This window comes from Balaenoptera ricei, chromosome 7 (genome assembly GCF_028023285.1).
Source record: "Balaenoptera ricei isolate mBalRic1 chromosome 7, mBalRic1.hap2, whole genome shotgun sequence".
Taxonomy (NCBI): domain Eukaryota; kingdom Metazoa; phylum Chordata; class Mammalia; order Artiodactyla; family Balaenopteridae; genus Balaenoptera; species Balaenoptera ricei.
Genome location: NC_082645.1, coordinates 73,505,251 through 73,513,813, shown reverse-complemented (window position 1 = coordinate 73,513,813; position 8,563 = coordinate 73,505,251). Strand labels below are relative to the sequence as shown.

General features: G+C 34.5%; 1 pseudogene; it reads right to left on the bottom strand.

The window, feature by feature from the left end:
* Positions 1-1,639: 1,639 nt before the first annotated feature.
* LOC132368585 (prefoldin subunit 2-like) lies at positions 1,640-2,104 on the bottom strand (annotated as a pseudogene).
* Between the last annotated feature and the right edge of the window lie 6,459 nt (positions 2,105-8,563).

Here is an 8,563-nt window from a genome sequence, read left to right as displayed (position 1 = left end):
AGCAAATGGCTGTTTTAACACAAAATACCAAGCTGAATTAAATGTGTTCAAACAAAAATTTGAGGATATAAAAACAAGCAGGATTTAACCTTACTTTTTACTAAGAAGAAAAATGGAAAAAAAGAGGAAAAAATTAAACAAGAGTTTTGTATTCTAAAAAAATAGAAAAATCATAACAGATTTGAAGACTAAATTACAGATGCTCAAGTAAAAATATAAGCCAATGAAATTTTAAGAATGACTTTAAAGGAAAAAAACTGAACTGTGATCATGTTGGTACACCCTTATTAATGGAAAGACCAATACCCTGTCATATATAGGCCCACTGGTTCTTTGCTCATGTGGAGGAAGAGCACTCACCATGTGGCATGCTGATTTCCACACTCTTAAAAGATGATGGCTAACTAGAGTCCTCTAAAATGCCTTTGCTGCTGCTGCCTTTGCCTCTGTTTCCAAAAATGGTCCTCCTTCTCAGGGTTATAGGTAAAACACACCCAAGACATTACTGTGGTGTAGTCAAGGATAAACCCAGCATAAGCCTGTGATTCTAAGCCCAATAAAGCCATGGGAACACCTTTAACCCAGACAATAATTATTTGAGACTCTCTGGAGTAAGAAACTTGCAAATATTAGCAGTATAGAGAAGACACTCTCTCCCTTAAGTGTATCCATGAACTACCGCAAAAAATTCAAACAACAATAACAACAACAAAATCCCCCAAAACCCTAGGTACAGGAGGAGGAAACTCAGCACTCAAACAGAAGCCCACAGTTTCACCCAATTGGAAATCAAAATTTTCTAAAATAATGCCTACAACAAAAAGATAAAAGGGCACTGGTTGGCATTTGTGCCTCTACAACACAGTTTTTTTTTATTTGTGTTTTTTTGTTTTTTGTTTTTTTGGCTGCATTGGGTCTTCGTTGCTGTGTACGGGCTTCCTCTAGTTGTGGCAAGCGGGGCCACTCTTTGTTGAGCTGCACAGGTTTCTCATTGCCATGGCTTCTCTTGTTGTGGAGCACGGGCTCTAGGCGCAGCGCACGGGCTTCAGTAGTTGTGGCTCACGAGCTTAGTTGCTCTGCGGCATGTGCGATCTTCCCAGACCAGGGCTCGAACCTGTGTCCCCTGCTTTGGCAGGCGGATTCTTGACCACTGCGCCACCAGGGAAACCCTACAACATAGGTTTTGAATTAACTTTAACATATGCTGAAATGCACCATTTGACAAAAGTTAATGGTCTTAATTATGGGCCTCAAATTACAGTTTTTCCTGGAGATGTGACTAAATTTAAGTGAGATGCCAACTAATTAACTAACATTCACAAACACTCTGTTCCCAGACAGTAGAATAAATATGTAAGGAACAAATACTAAGACAGACACAATATTCTGGGCCATAATCCATGTCTCAATAATTATTAAAATATTCACATCATAAAAAGTATGTTGTGTGAGCATAGTGGAATTAAATTAGAAGTAAATAATAGAGAAAATCTAGAAACCGTCAACATATTTGGAAATTTTTTTTCTGACCAAAACATTTAATTAACCAAAAAATTACAATGGCAGAGAAAATAATAACAATAAAGAGAAATTATAAGAAGTGGGAATCAGGGTAGAAAAAATGCAAAGGCCTTGCTCTCTAGGAAACCAGTACTGCAGCTGGGCTGGCCTCAGCCCCAGCCCCTTCTGAGTTTTCTTTGGCTGCTGGCGTCTTGTCTTCCCCCATGAGACGCATGTTGTGCTTTTCCCGGAATTCATTTAGTTCCTTTCCCTTTGCCAGAAACCGCTGTGTCAGTATCTCAATAATCTTCTGTATCTGCTCCTGGTTGTTCTCCAGGGCAGGCAGCACCTCTTTGACAGTCCACTCTACCAGCACCCTCCAACCATGCGGTAGCACTTGCAGGTTTCATCTACCTCCTTCAGAGTATCAATCACTAGACGGTGCTCATTCAACTCCGTCTCCAACTCAGCTGCTTTGGAGGCCAGGACCCGCTGTTCCTGCCAAAGACGATTGAAGCCAGCAATTACCTGCTCTGCTGACACCAACCCCCTTCCCCGAGCTGCTCCGGCTGCTCTTGCCAGTGCGACCGCTGCTCTCTGCCATCTTCATTGCTTGCTGGGCTTCCGATCTGCCCATATTTGGAAATTTAAGTACGTAATTCTGAAAAACCCACCAGCAAAGAAAGAAACAACAGAAATTTTAAAGTATTTTAAGCTGAATGAAACAAAAAAAAATTTGTGCAACACAGTTAAAGAGCGCTTATATAGGAATTTATACCACTAAATATTTAGATTAAAATATAAATCTCAAGACAATAATATAAACTTGATCTTAAGAAATTAGAGAAAGAAAAATGCATTAGGCCAGAAAGTAATCATAAGACAGGAAACAATAAAGATCAGAGTGGATATCAATGAAACAGAAAACAAAAACAACAGAAAAAACTGAAGAAACAAAAATCCATTTCTTTGGAAAGATCATTGAATGTATAAACATTTGCTACAGCTGAGGAGAAAAAAAGCTAAATAAGACAGAATTACCCATACCATAAGAGAGAGGGCATCACTATGGATTCTGCAGTTTTTAAAAGGAAAGTAAGGGGGAAATTATGAACTATTTTATATAAATAAATTTGACAATTTGTATGAAATGAACAAAGGTTTTGAAGGATAGAAACTATCAAATCTCACTCAGGAAGAAACAGCCTGAAAAGCCCCAAATAAATGAGAGAAAATGAATATGTAGTTAAAAAGCTTTATGCAAAAGAAACTCAAGGTCTAGGTGCCTTAAATGGTAAGTTCTACTAAAGATATAAGGAACTAATAACTCCAATACTATACATACAGACAATAGAAGTGGAGGGGACATGTCCCAGCTCATTTTTTGAGGCCAGCATAAATTCTACAAGACACAAAAATATAGATCATTAGCTGTTATCAACATATACACAAAAATTCTTAATAAAATTTTATCCAATTGAATCCAACAGTATATAAAAAAGATAGCACATCATGATCAAGTGGATTTTATGCAAAGAATGCAAGGTTGGTTTGATAATAAAAAATCAATCAGTATAATCATATTAACAGGTTAGAAAAAAATATAGGTTAGATGAACCAACCTATATTTGTGAATAAAAGTCTAAGTCATTTAGGAATAGAATATAACTTCCCCAATATGATGAAGAGCTTTAACAAAAGCAAGTGCTAACACCATATTTAATGGGTAAAAACTGGTTGTTTACGTCTAACATGGAGACAATGCAAAGATATCCTTTCTCCTCACTTCTTTTTACTATTTTGCTGGAATTCCTAACTATTGTAGTAAAAAGTAAGGAAAAGAAATATAAGACATATAGATTGGAAAGAAAGAGGTAAAACTGTTTTTTATTTGTGGAATATCTAATTATGTAGAAAATGCAAAGAAAGCTATGAAAAACCTACTAGAACTAATTTATGAGTGTAGTGAGGTTCCAAGATATGTAAATGTATGAAAAGGAATGAGAATGTTCATTGCAGAATTATTCAAAATAACCAAGATGTGGCAACAACCCAGTGTCCATGATGGGACAAGAAAATGTGGTATACACATACAATGGAATATTATTCAGTCAGAAAAAAAGGAGATCCTATCACTTGCAACAGTATAGATGGATCTGGAAGACATTATGCTACATTGAATAAGTCAGTCACAGATGAACAGATATTGCATGGTACTATTTATGTGAGATATCTAAAATAGTCAAATTATAGAAACAGAAAATAGAATGGTGGTTGCCAAGGGATGGGAGGAGAGGGGGAAATGGGGAGTTGTTGTTCAATAGATATTAATTTATAGTTATACAAGATGAATAAGCTCTAGAAATTTGCTGTGCAACATAGTACCTGTAGTTAACAATTGATATGGTGCACTTAAAAATTTAAGAGAGTAGATCTGATGTTAAGTGCTCTTACCACAAAAAACCAAAAAGCACCCCCCGCACCAAAGGGACACAAGGAAACTTTTGGAGGTGATGGATGTTTATTACCTTGATTGTGGTGATGATATCACAGTTGTATGCATGCATATTTCTGAAGTCATCAAATTATATACATTAAATACGTGAAGTTTTAAAAATATCAATTATACTTCAATAAACCTGTAAAAAAAACTAAAAAATCTATGTGTTTCTATATACTAGCATTGAAAAATTGGAAACTGAAATTAAAATAAATACTATTTGCAAAGGCATCAAATAGCGATAAATATGAAAAACATATGAAACACTGAGAGCTACAAAACATTGCCGAGAGGTATTAGAGAAGACCTAAGTAGAGGAATATATCATATTAATGTATTGGAAAATTCAATCTTATAAGACCAATTCTTCCTGAATTTTTCTGAAGTTTTCAGCAATCCTATTTAAGATTCCAGCAGTCTTCACTACAGAAATTGACAAGCAGATTCTAAAACTTACATAGAAATGCAAATGTAATACAGTAACTAAAATGATTTTGAAAAAGAATACCAAAGTTACTCGTCACACTGTCTGATTTCAACACTTATGAAAAATCTCCGTTAGTCATGACAGCTTTGTATTGATATAAAAATGGACATATAGACCACACATATATGATCAATTGTTTTTTGACAAAGGTATCAAGGCAACTGAGTGGAAAAAAAAGGTAAACGTATAACAAATGATGTTAGATAGCCATAGAAAAACAGATAAAAGCCCAACCCTTACTTCACACTATATTCAAAAATTAACTCAAAATGAATAATAGATCTAATTGTGATAGATAAATCCTTTAGAAGAGAGAGGAGAAAATTTTAGTGAGCCTGGATTTGACAAATATCTGTACAAAAAGACACACAAAGTACAAAGTAGAAAAAGAAAAATTGCCAAACTGGATTTCATCAAAAATATAAAAAATGCTCTTCAATAATCACTGTTACAAAAAAGAAAAGACAAGTTACTGACTGGAAGAAAATATTTGCAAACATTTATCTGACAAAGGACTTCTTTCTAAAATATATTGTACAGCAAACTTACAACTCAATAAAAATAATACATACAGCCCAATTAATAATGGACAAAAGTTTTGAACAGACACTTCAGCAAAGAATATGTATGGATGTAAATAAGCACATAAAAAGATGCCTAAGATCATTAGTCATTAGAGAAATGCATATTAAACCAGAGCGAGACACCACTGTATCCCTAGGAGAATTGTCAAAAATCAAGTTTGGATCATACCAAGTGTTGGTAAGCATGCAGAGCAACTTGAACTCTCATACACTGCTGGAAGGAATGTAAACTATTATAATGACTTTGGAAAAATGGTTTACAGTTTCTTGAACATTTAAACATGATTTTTGTATAACCTAATCATCCCCTGCCCGTTGTATATCGAAGAGATATAAAATGTATGTCCACACAAAGACTGGTGCACAGTTTTTCGTGATGCTTTATTTTTTAGTAACCCCAAACTGTAAGCAACCCAAACATCTATTAACAGATGAATGGATAAGCAAATTGTAGTATATCCATATAATGAAATACTACTCAATAATTAAAAAAATATTGATTCAGGCAGCAAGGATGAATCTCAAAATAATTATGCTGTTTACAACAAGCCAGAGGAAAAAAGGGAACATAAATATATGTACATTTATTTAAAATTCTGGGATATACAAATTAATCTATAGTGACAGAAAGCAGATGAGTGGTTGCCTGGGGAAGGGATTGGAGATGGTTTAAACTTTTGGGACAATTGATATGTACATTACCTTGATTTGCAGTGATGGTTTCATAGGTATAATGATAAATCAAAAATTTTCAAATTGAATATCTATCTAGTTTATTATATTATACTTCCATTATACCTTAATACAGCTGTAAAATATGAATGATTCCCCATGAGTAATTTATTATTATAAGATTTCTTCATTTTTTTTATATTGAGCTTTTAAAAATTTAAGCTTAACTTTGATTCTAATCAAGTAAAAGGTATAAAGAATTCCACAAAATTCACATTATATTGATTCAGTATTTAATTTGTTGTTTCATTCATCCATAAGCTATGTGTAATATTTGTTTCATTCATCCATAAACTATGTGTAAACTATGTGTAATTTAATGATTATTTCCATACTGTCACATGACATAGGAATTAGAATATTTTCAATAAATTTAGATTATTTGATGAATAAATCTTTTAGTTTATCAAAAAATATTCTCTTAAAATAAATGAGCAACTAGATTATTGCTTTTTCCTAAAGAGGAATTTGGAAGGAGCCCTGCCACCTTCTGTATTTATTTTCCCCCAAGAGATAGCATCTAGTTTTAATTCATCAGAAGGAGGTTCCTCACAATTAGGGAATCTCAAAGCTCTGGGGACAGAAAGAAGAATTTTCTAAAGGAAACTAATTCTGATATTTGAAGGCATTTTAATTCAGTTTTATTTTCTTATAGATACATTTATTTTGTACATAACCTGCATCTTCTTCAGTGTTACTGTATCTTTCCTCATGAACAACAAAACTGTTTGCCCCTCTTTTAAGGGATTTTAGAGCAAATTACATTTATATCTCTTTTATGAGCTGCCTGTTTCCCCTCCCCCCTTCCTTCCTTCCTTCCTTCCTTCCTTCCTTCCTGTCTTCCTCCCTCCCTCCCTCCTCTTCCTTCCCATTCCCTCCCCTCCCTTCTCTTCCCTTCCCTTCTATTTCTTTGCTTTCTTTTCCTTAATTTATTTCTTGTCTTCAGTGTATGAGAAAGAGGAAGCTAGACAAAGACTGCAATATTGCATGTTTTGTTACTATAAAAAGAAAATACTCAGCTGCACTACAGTGATGCCAGTATACCACACTATTACAAATGCTGCAGCTACACAATGTTGATATGCTTTTCCCGATGAGCAGAAAGCTTCTTTTGCTTTGAAGCAGCTTTAAGGCATAAAAACTCACAAACAAAATAAAAATTACTAGACTAGCACAGAGCACAGTTCTACATAGTGATAATACTGAAAACCCAAGTCACAATGTGATAGTAATAATGCTTCATTATACATCTCTGGAAATTTCTTAATCCGTTTCCTGGGAACAAGTTGAAATACTGCACTCTTCAGTTAAAAACTAGATAATTGCCAATCTTATCATCACCTCTGAATGGGCCACATCTGCAGAGGATTTTGATTGTTAGGATCTGGACTTTAAAGGAGCTCTGATGTCATTAACTGACTTTTCTCAACTCACTAAATAAATTCTGCTCACACACTGTTCACAGTTCCTATTTTGTTGTGCAAATGGAATGGTCATCTGCTTTAAACTTTAAAAAACATCAGAAAGAATATTGGTCGTACATGGCTCTCTGAATTTGGTCAGGGTCCATCTGGCGTAATTTGCAAATGGACAGGTTTCCACATATTGGCTATAATACTTTTGAAAGCCAACCTGTAGATGATTTTACAATCTGCAGATGGGAAAGCCAATTATTGCCACCTGTTCTTATCTACAGCATAGCGTATTTCTTAATGAAATATGTCTCTGAATACTTGAGACTCTTTTTTTTTGCTTTTATTTAATGGTTGTTTGCTTTACTGTACCATTGTTTTTATTCCAAGAGAAATATTTCATTAATAACATATCAATAAGTATTCTTTCATTTATGTATAAAAATCATTGCAGCAGCATGTCCTTAGCTTATTTAAAATTTAACATGAGAAACAATCTCATGTAATTATGGAATTCTCTTTGTTAATATGAACTCTATTTTTTAAGATTTGCTAGAACTCCTGATAAGTTATTCAGGGTTGCAATTAAGTGGATATTGTGATGACATTTGGATAGTGAAAGTACAATTTATAGCAAAATTGTCAATAAGGCTGGTGTGAATAATTTATTTAATGTTTTTTCCTATGTACCCCAGAACATGTTTCAAACTATTTTTTAAAATGTAGAACACCATATTTAAAATTAGTATTCAAAAGTTCAGTGCATAAAATAAATGAGTGTAATAGCTTTTCTGCCCAGGGTCTTCCCCACTCACACTACCCATTCCATGTCTTACCTCCATGGCCACCTGGAGTTATCCCCGTGATATTTCTGATGTTCAGTGGAATCTTAGTTTCAAGTTATGGCACAAGATCAGGGTGAGAAATGGAGATTAGTCCACCATGTTGTGTAGTGGCAATTAAGTGTAGTATTTTAGAGTTTGATATCCTCAGGTTGCCTTTTCAGTATTTTCCTTGAGTATCAAGGATGTTTCGAGAAATATAGAGCCCTGGCAAAGTGCCTTAGGGATTAGGTTATATCCCTAATATAGGAGCCTAGGATGGTGGGAGAGACATCACAGCCCCTCTGGCAATAAGAAACAGCAGCATTTGTTGGGAAAGCAGACAGTAAGGTTGAAGTCATAGGAAACCCCTTCCTCAAGCCACTCAATCTAAGGTAATTTATAGAGAGTTAAAACATTTAAACAGAGGCTACTCAAATTTTTGCTCATCTGGCATATGAGGAATCAAACTGCTTTCACCTTAATCTGGTGAGGTAAAAAAGATATGATCACACATGCAGTAAACT